The 8,655-nt window shown below is 36.7% G+C and overlaps 1 protein-coding gene across 1 annotated transcript in view; it reads left to right on the forward strand.

Annotated features, from left to right (window-relative positions):
* STXBP5L (syntaxin binding protein 5-like) overlaps positions 1-8,655 on the forward strand; it is a 183,340-nt gene that overhangs the window by 1,115 nt on the left and 173,570 nt on the right.

Consider the following 8,655-nt stretch of genomic DNA (forward strand, 5'->3'; position numbering starts at 1 on the left):
CTCTTTCCTTTCTTTTTCCTTTTTTTTCCCTCCCCCCCCCCCCTTTTTTTTTTTTTTTTTAAGAAAAAGTCACCAGCTAGAAATAAAAGACGGTGCAATGATTGCTGAACGTAGCACTTTAATTATTTGTGAGGGATTGGATGAGATTCAGGGTATATTTTTAGCATTAGCATGCAAGATTATGATTATATTACAATAAATGCAGTGGGACAGCATAGATACCAAAAGTTGCCAGATTTGTTTGGCATTGGTTTTTATGCCTCGGTTTGGTCCTTAAGTGCTAGTTTTCTTTTGAGTGGAAAGCATAAAATATCCTTGTGTATTTTCTGGTTTTTTTATCAGTACAAACTGTTTGGTACTTCTGACCAGCCCTGGAATATGAAAATAATAACTTTTGTGACAGGACCAAAAACTAAAGGAGAGATTATATTATGATCTTCTACTGCTATCTTTGACAAGAATGTTTGCTTTACTAGAAGTTTTGGGGTTTTATTTGTTTTTCTTGGGTGCTTCAAAACCAGATTTTTTGATTAGTGCCATTTACATTACTAAGAGTAAATAAACTTCACCTATTAACAATACTTGCCTTTTATTAACTAGATACCAGTTGATTTGAAATTTAGGTTATGGCCAGCTCCAGCACATTTTCCTTTCTTTTTATGTTTTGGGAAGAAAGAAGAAATACAAGCAAACAAGAGAAGCCTATAAGACAGTTTGTGTGCAGATCTGGTCCTTGTGAAACACACAGCTTTCCTAATCTCAGATACCATGATTCTAATTCTGTTGGATTTTCAGGCACAGCTAATGTCACAACTCTTACTGAATTCAGAGTAAGAAGCCTGAGGCTCCATGACTTAGAGTCGGACACCTTTGGGATAGGCTCTACATAATTGTAATTGCTGGAGGTTTTATAGTTCTTTGCCATCCTGAACTAAAATAGGTTTCAAGCCTTTTGAGTCAAATTATTCTGTAGCTTAGTACAGTGTCAGTGATCAGTGCAGTAGAATCATAGCTACTTACCAGGGGTTGAATCCAAATCCTTTTGTATATATACACAGTAGTTTAGCATTTTGTGAAAGCCCAGGTATTCAGTACAGCACTTCCATTTCTTGATGCTTCAGTGAAAAGATAATGCAAATAATCAAGACACAATAAAGTATCATTAGAAAGATGTTCTGAGACTTCTAAGTAAGGCTAAAACTCAACATGGTTCTTCATGGTGAAGCCATTTGATACAGCCAGAGGTCTGTGTTCAGTATGGCATTTATTTTTATTTTGTATGGGATATTTGCAAAAATAGGCAATGTAAGACAAAAATAAATTAACTTTCTGCCTAATCTCTGTTATTTCCCTTCTTTGGCTTGGTATGTCTTGAAGATAGTTTGTGTTATATTCTGGTAGATCTACTTGGTGTATAGGGTATGTAATTTTGAGATTTCAGTCAGCAATATTTGCCTGGCTTAGCTATTAGGTTAAAATGTTCTCAACAAAGTAAATATTTGTATAGGAAGGCTTCTGGTTGCTTGCAGCAGCACTTGCTTATGGATGCATGGTACTGCAGAAGTCTACTTTGGAGTATACAAAATGCCAGCTTCCTTTTTTCCAAGACACTATTTCAAGATACATGCTAAAAGCCAACTTCCAAAATACTCAGTTATTGTGTTCTCATAAAACGCTGCAATGTTCATTCAACAGCTCTGCTTAACCAGGTACATTACAGTTCTGTAATGTTGCAAGCATGTTTGAGGGAAGCAGCAAAGCCCCACAGGCCCCAGTCCTGCCTTGGGTACTAAGTGTACCGAAGGCAGTGGGACTTGACGCAGAAGCAGCTTTCATCCTGCATGCTTCAGGCTGCAAGATCTGAGCCATAATCAGTCAATTTGAATTAAATTAAAAACACGGCAAGACACTTACAGTCCAGGCTTTGTGTTCCAACAGCTTTTGTTGTGTAGAAATTGTGGTGTTTCAGTTGTGTACTTTCATGTTAAGTTATATAAGTTATATAGGCTGCATATTTAAGGATCTGTGGTCTGTGATTCTGCTGCACACAGAACTGAGTAAAGCTAATAGCAGTTTTGGTTTGTTATGATCTGCAGGATAAAGGCAGATGGGCTCACAGTCTAAGTAGATGCCCAAACTGGTTTTCCTTTTTTTTGCTGATGATAAAATCTTCTTTTAGATAAGAAACATAAAAGCTGACTCATACTTAGGAATTAAAGGGCCTTACCCTGCAGTTTTTTATTTTAAAAAATTGCCTTTCTGAAGTTTGTGGGACGTCTGCTTGACTGAAAACACAGATCCAATCCTCTACCAGAACACTGTTTTTGTTAGTAACACACCTGGTTGCACTAGTAACACACCTGAAAGCTCTCTAAATTTTGTGACATTTTTAGGAGGCTTATTGCCATTGTGTCTTTTTGAAATACAGATCAGAACTCAATAGAAATAAATTAAATATTTCTTTTCATAATGAGACGTTCACAATAAATTACTTTTGGCATCTATGTTTAAATAATTTATGTAATTTTCTGCATTGGGAGGCTAAAAATGAAAAAGTCTTGAAGCTTTTACATATGACATAGCTACGGCCTTTTTAAAGCATCATAAATTGATTGGTTAGTAGCTGTACTAATGAATCAGTGGCACCCTTTTCAAAGCATACACATAATGTGAAATTTTGTCAGAGATGTATTTTGTGACAACAGGAAGCTGAGGTATAGTTTATGGTATATCTAGGGCTGCTCTTGGAATTTGGATATCCAAGTGGAAACCGTGAAATTATTGATTATAGTTCACATTAATTGAATACATGAGACAGCAGCATCATGCCAAAAAATAGACATGATCCAGTAGAATATGCTAGTAATGTCTATATTAATTTTAATGGGGATAGACCTAGTTTACTCATTTATACTCCTTTACATTTTCCTTCTGTATATGTGGTGCTTGGTTTTTTTCTGGCCAGTATTTTTTTAGGCCCACCTATCTTTGCCTATAGCATATAGAAATATAGAAATGAAAACACAGCACTAGAGAGAGATCTCCTATTAATTCAGAAAATACATAGATCACAGTTACGATGTTGTACATCATTAGAGTAGAACTTTAAGCAGAAAAAAAACATAAAAGGAGAAAAAGGTGATTTTGTTAGTTTTGCAGAAGGTTGATTGTTAGGAGATGGCTCTGTTGGGAAAAAACAGGTAAGAATGAAGATGTTAATTTTTTGAACATAGAGTGTATATTCTTCATGTAAATAAGTTTCCCATCGAGAACTATTTGAGGTTTTTCTTGAAGAACACTCATAGGGTTGAATTTGTGAAATACAATGCTAATAAGTTTATAGAGAAAATGTTTGAAATCAAGACCTCAGAAGCGTAGTAACAGTTGCACTTTACTAGATGTACAATTAATCCAGTCTATTATGTTTTCTTTAGCTATAGGCAGCAACCGGATACCCTAGAAAAGGTTCAAGAACTGCCAAATTAATCTTCTTACAGGATTATTCCCCAAATGCTGATGGTTATGGATGGCTGTTAAAGCCAGAATCATGAGATTTGTATTCTCTCCAAAACTGGTCTTCAGTATTATTAGTATGTAGTCTTGCTATCTAATAAGTATCCCTTTGAATCTTGCTGTATTATTCATATTGATAGTATAATCATAGTTTCAGTATGCACACTGCCAACATTTTTATAAAAAACCCATGGGGGCCAGAATACTTTTAGGTTTTTGTTGAAACTGGTGTGGAAGCCCATGGCCAATTGTAGTTGTGCCTTCCTAACCCTACTTAGCTTTGACAAAAAGAGGTCCTCAGGGTGCATTCAATTAGTAGCCAATTTAAATACCTTAGTTACCTGGTTTTCCTGTAGGGTGGTCTTAAATTTTAATTCCCAGAGTTTATAGATGGTAATAAGTTTGTCAACCTATGAAGATAAACATTTATGCTCTCAGATAGGGACTAAAGCTGTCAAGCAGGTACTTTACCCCCAGCAGACAAGTAGGTACTTTAACTGTGAATGCAACATGAAGGTGCAGTTCAGTGATAATAGAGAGAAGATGAATTTTGAAACAGCAGTGTTAGAACAATTCTGCAGTAGCACATACTTCTGTTTTTATTATGAACAATAAAAAAATTAACACATATTCTTATAAGCTTTTCATAGTGTTTTTAGATGGCTGGAGCCATTTGGTTAAACTGTTGTTTCCTTAGTAAGGTCATTTGGCGGAAAAAAAGGGTGTGTGAAGTGCTACATTTCAGAGAAAAGCCATACTAAAAGAAGTATTAACCCTTACTTGGAAGTGCTCAGAGTTCATTTGATACTTAAATGGAAAATAGGAAAAATCCTTCTCAACATTGTCTTATGTGCCAAGGTTTGGATATAACATTAGGAGCAAACCCCTAATTTCTGTTTGAAACTACTGAGCCATAAATGACACTTCTGTAATGAGATTACGGTAACTTTATAAAATGTGTGAGGAGAATAATATATTTTTCTTTTTTAAATGTTTGTGTTAATTAGAAATAGGACTCATCAGTGGTGAAAAGCATAGCACATTAAGAGCTCTTTTTAAGAACTTTGAATATTTTTTAACTACCTAAGGTATCACAGAATCATAGAATGTTTTGGATTGGAAGGGACCTTAAAGACCATCTAATTCCAACCCCCCTGCCATGGGCAGGGACACCTCCCACTAGACCAGGGTTCTCAAAGCCCCACCCAACCTGGCCTTGAACACTGCCGAGGAGGGAGCAGCCACCACTTCCTTGGGCAACCTGTGCCAGTGTCTCACCACTCTCACAGGAAAGAATTTCTTCTTAATGTCTAACCTGAATCTCCCCTCTTCCAGTTTAAAGCCATTATCCCTTGCCCTGTCACTACAAGCCCTTGTAAAAAACCCATCCCCAGCTTTCCTGTAACCCCTTCAGGTACTGGAAGGCCACTATAACGTCTCCCTGCAGCCTTCTCTTCTCCAGGTTGAACAGCCCCAACTCTCTCATCCTGTCTTCATAGAAGAGGTGCTCCAGCCCTCAGATCATCTTCATGGGTCTACTCTGGACTGACAGTTCCATGTCATTATACTTGGGTCTCCAGAACTGAACACAGTACTCCAGTTGGAGTTTTTTTACAAATACCTATATTTTCTCATTCACTATGTTTGATTGTTAATCAAATATTAATCCTAAATGGATTAATGCAGAGCCTTCAGGGCCAAAAAATACAACTACAGCTTCAACACTATTTTAAAACTTTTAAGGTAGAAAAACAAAGCAGTCAGGTGTTCTAGATTTCTTAAATTTAATTTGCTTTTACATGCAGCCTTTGGTTACATAATCCTGTATTTCTTCTATAGGTCTAATTTAGTAAAATGAATAGTGTTTGCTCAATAGAAAGCTCTTCAATATTTCTTTGCATACTTAGAGCTAAGAGTGTACCTGCATATTAAGTTCCCAATGGACTTTTGCAAAGCAGTGCTCACCACTGTAATTTTGAAAGCTTTATAAACATTAATGAATTGACCTTCATGATATTGCTGGGAGATGGGCATATTATTCCTGCTGTATAGATGAGGAACTGAGGCACAGAAAATCTCCACTACTAGATTCTTTAGAGTCCAGTGCTTGGAGTTTCCAGCTTGACCTGCTTTGAATCTGATAGATTATTTTTTTTTTAGCAAATTAACATTTTATACCATTTGTGTCTTCCCATTATGTTTTCCATTGTTTCATAATTCTGTTGCAAGTATTCTGCACATCTACAGATTAGTCCTTAGGCTTGTTATTCATACTGTCAATTTATATATCCACCCTACATAGTCAGAACAGCTCTGAATTTCCTTCCTGTCTGAAATTACTACAGATGCTATTCTGGTTCCACATTGGAGCTGTGGATTGTACCTAAGATGTATGAATATCAACAACCTCCATTATTTGAAACTGGTCAATCACAAAATGGAAACATGATTAGCAGCCACACGTGAAATGCTTAATTCATAGCCTTTGGCTTGATTATTTATAAAACTAAGTGATACGAGCATTGATAGAATTTCCTTTTTACAATTTTCTATCTGAATTGTACCTTGCATCTCTTTTGTGCCAGATAGGTAAGTTTGGCAGACAACAGCTCTTTACATGTTTACTTTTGGTTTGCATGGAGTGAGGCAAAAGTTCTGTGGCAGAAAAATATAATTTGATTTATCCCTACAATAGGGGAACAAATGTGTGTTGCATACATTATCTTAGTTGATGTATGTTCTAGTTTTTCTGCTTTTTATGGTAGACCTTGCATTTTTAGCAGTGTAAAAAACATAGAATATCCTGAGTTGAAAGGGACCCATGAGGACCACTGTGTTAACTCTTGACGTCACACAGGGCAACCTTGAAGTTAAACTGTTTACTGTAGTTATGTGTGCCATTTTTAGTGTGTTTTTTTGGTTTGGTTGTGATTTGTTTCTTTTTTTAATCCAAGGATTCATTGATTTCAATGGCATGGAGTCCTTGGATAAAGAATTGAAATTTGGGATATACTTCTTAATCACAAGAAAGACAGACTGTCCCTCCTCATTGACATTAAGGGCAGCTTAATATTCACTCTGTTCAAGCATTACTTTTTCACAGGCACTTGTTCAGAGCTCACACTGTCATGCCAGAACTCCAGACTTTTCTCCCTGAGATGATATTGGAACTGGGTAATCCCTGGATATCCTGGAAATGTAGGAAAAATCATGGAATGTATTGAGGAATGCAATGCCTTCATGTTTACATAGCACATCTGTTTCTCATCCTGCAAGAACTCTACTTTTTATACCTGGGACGCAGGACTTTTCACACAAATTTTCTCTTGTTGACTCTCCTTTATTTTGTATTCCATCAATTTTATACTCCTGTTCTTCCTTACTAGTGGGAACTGGACACACTGGATATACTGTACCTCACCTGTGGACCAACAGTTAGTTTTCTCTCTATTGGTGTGGAAAAAGCTATTTTGAATCTCTTCAGGGAGGAAATTCAGCCTGGTTGGTCCATATCAGGGAGCGTTCTGATCGTAGAGCTGTTGTGTAAAACATCGGTTGTATAGGCAAGTGTTTGGTTTTTTTCCTACTTATTTGTGACAGAAAAATACTTTTTTTAAATGAAATTACTGAAAAATTACTTACAGGGTCATGGATAAAAATATGAAGTGGTGGGAGATTATTTTTTTCTCCAAGTAGAGGTGCATATACTGTGTAAGACAGGCAGCTGTCCTCTGCAGAGATGGACTAAATCAAAGACAGACCCTGTTCTCACTTGGTTAGTTTAGCTGAATCACAGAATGTTTGGGTTGGAAGGGACCTTAAAGATCATCTATTTCCAACCCCTGTGCCGGGGGCAGGGACACCTCCCACTAGACCACATTGCTCCAAGCCCCACCCCACCTGCGCTTGAACACTTTAAGGGAGGGATGATCCACAGCTTCCCTGGGCAACCTGTTCCACTGTCTCATCACCCTCATCTCCATCCATATCTGACTCTTATTCTAAGACATCTGATACCTCTGGGTGTATGGTATATGGCTAAATCTCTTTTTGAGGTCTATATGAAAACACTGTGAAAAGCTAATGTGTTCTCTTTATAAGCAGAGAAAAGGAAGCAGTAGAGAATAGAACTAATATACCTCAAGCTATAATAATGTACTGGTCTATTGGCTATTCTAAGAAAAGTTGTTTATAAAAGCAGCTTATAGGAGTATATTAATTTGTCATAATGTATCTTAGAATCGTTATGGGGGAAAGTTAGAGCACTGTATGATTAGAAGTATAAGTAATGTGAGTCTGTGGAGAGGAGAGAGAGCAATATTGTTAGCTACAGATGGCTGATAAATATGCTCAACTGTAATAAGATGTTATCTTTGTGCAGTGCTGTGTCCATTCCTAGCAGATCACCAGCAAAGACTATGAATGGTAAAAAAATACTAGAGACAATCTGTTGCCTGTAGCTAGGGTCAAAGTCTGATGAGGTACACTTTTTATGGTTCCTTTGGAGTTAAGTTGTATACAGTACTGAAAAAAAAACACTTGATATTTAATGCTTCTAGTTGATGAATGCAAAAGCAGCCTTACTGAATTCAGTGGTATATGTGCAGATACAGGTAGCACATATGGTATTCTTTTTGCAGAATTTGAATCCAGACAATGAAAAATAATTGCTTATATTTAATTAAAAAATCTTCTATATAAAAATGCTGTGAGGTTAGCCACTAGGAAGTCGAGTCCCTTATTCAGCTAGTATTGAGTTACTTCTGTATGTGTGGCAATCTAGTCTTTATCACATCTTTTTACTTTCATGGAATGTGTGTTTATACTTTGTTCCTGTCCTCTATCACATTTGGTTTGAGCCGTACACAACATATGGGAAGGATGGATGCTGTTCTGTCTGTGCTCCTTGCAGTGATTCCTGTGAGAAAACATCTACATCAATGGACATCACAAAAAATAATACTAAATAAGTAATGAATGCTCATCTTGGCTTCGTTCATCCCATTCCGTCTATTATATCCCTTAAGGATGGATATGTGCTTTCAGTTACACCTGTCCTGCATCAGTTCTATTACAGATACATTCAGTCTTCACTGTGGATAAAAGTTAATTGTAGTGGGTCTCCAGAACCCTAGTTTATTC

This window comes from Chaetura pelagica, unplaced genomic scaffold (assembly GCF_000747805.2).
Source record: "Chaetura pelagica isolate M959 unplaced genomic scaffold, ChaPel_1.0 scaffold490, whole genome shotgun sequence".
Taxonomy (NCBI): domain Eukaryota; kingdom Metazoa; phylum Chordata; class Aves; order Apodiformes; family Apodidae; genus Chaetura; species Chaetura pelagica.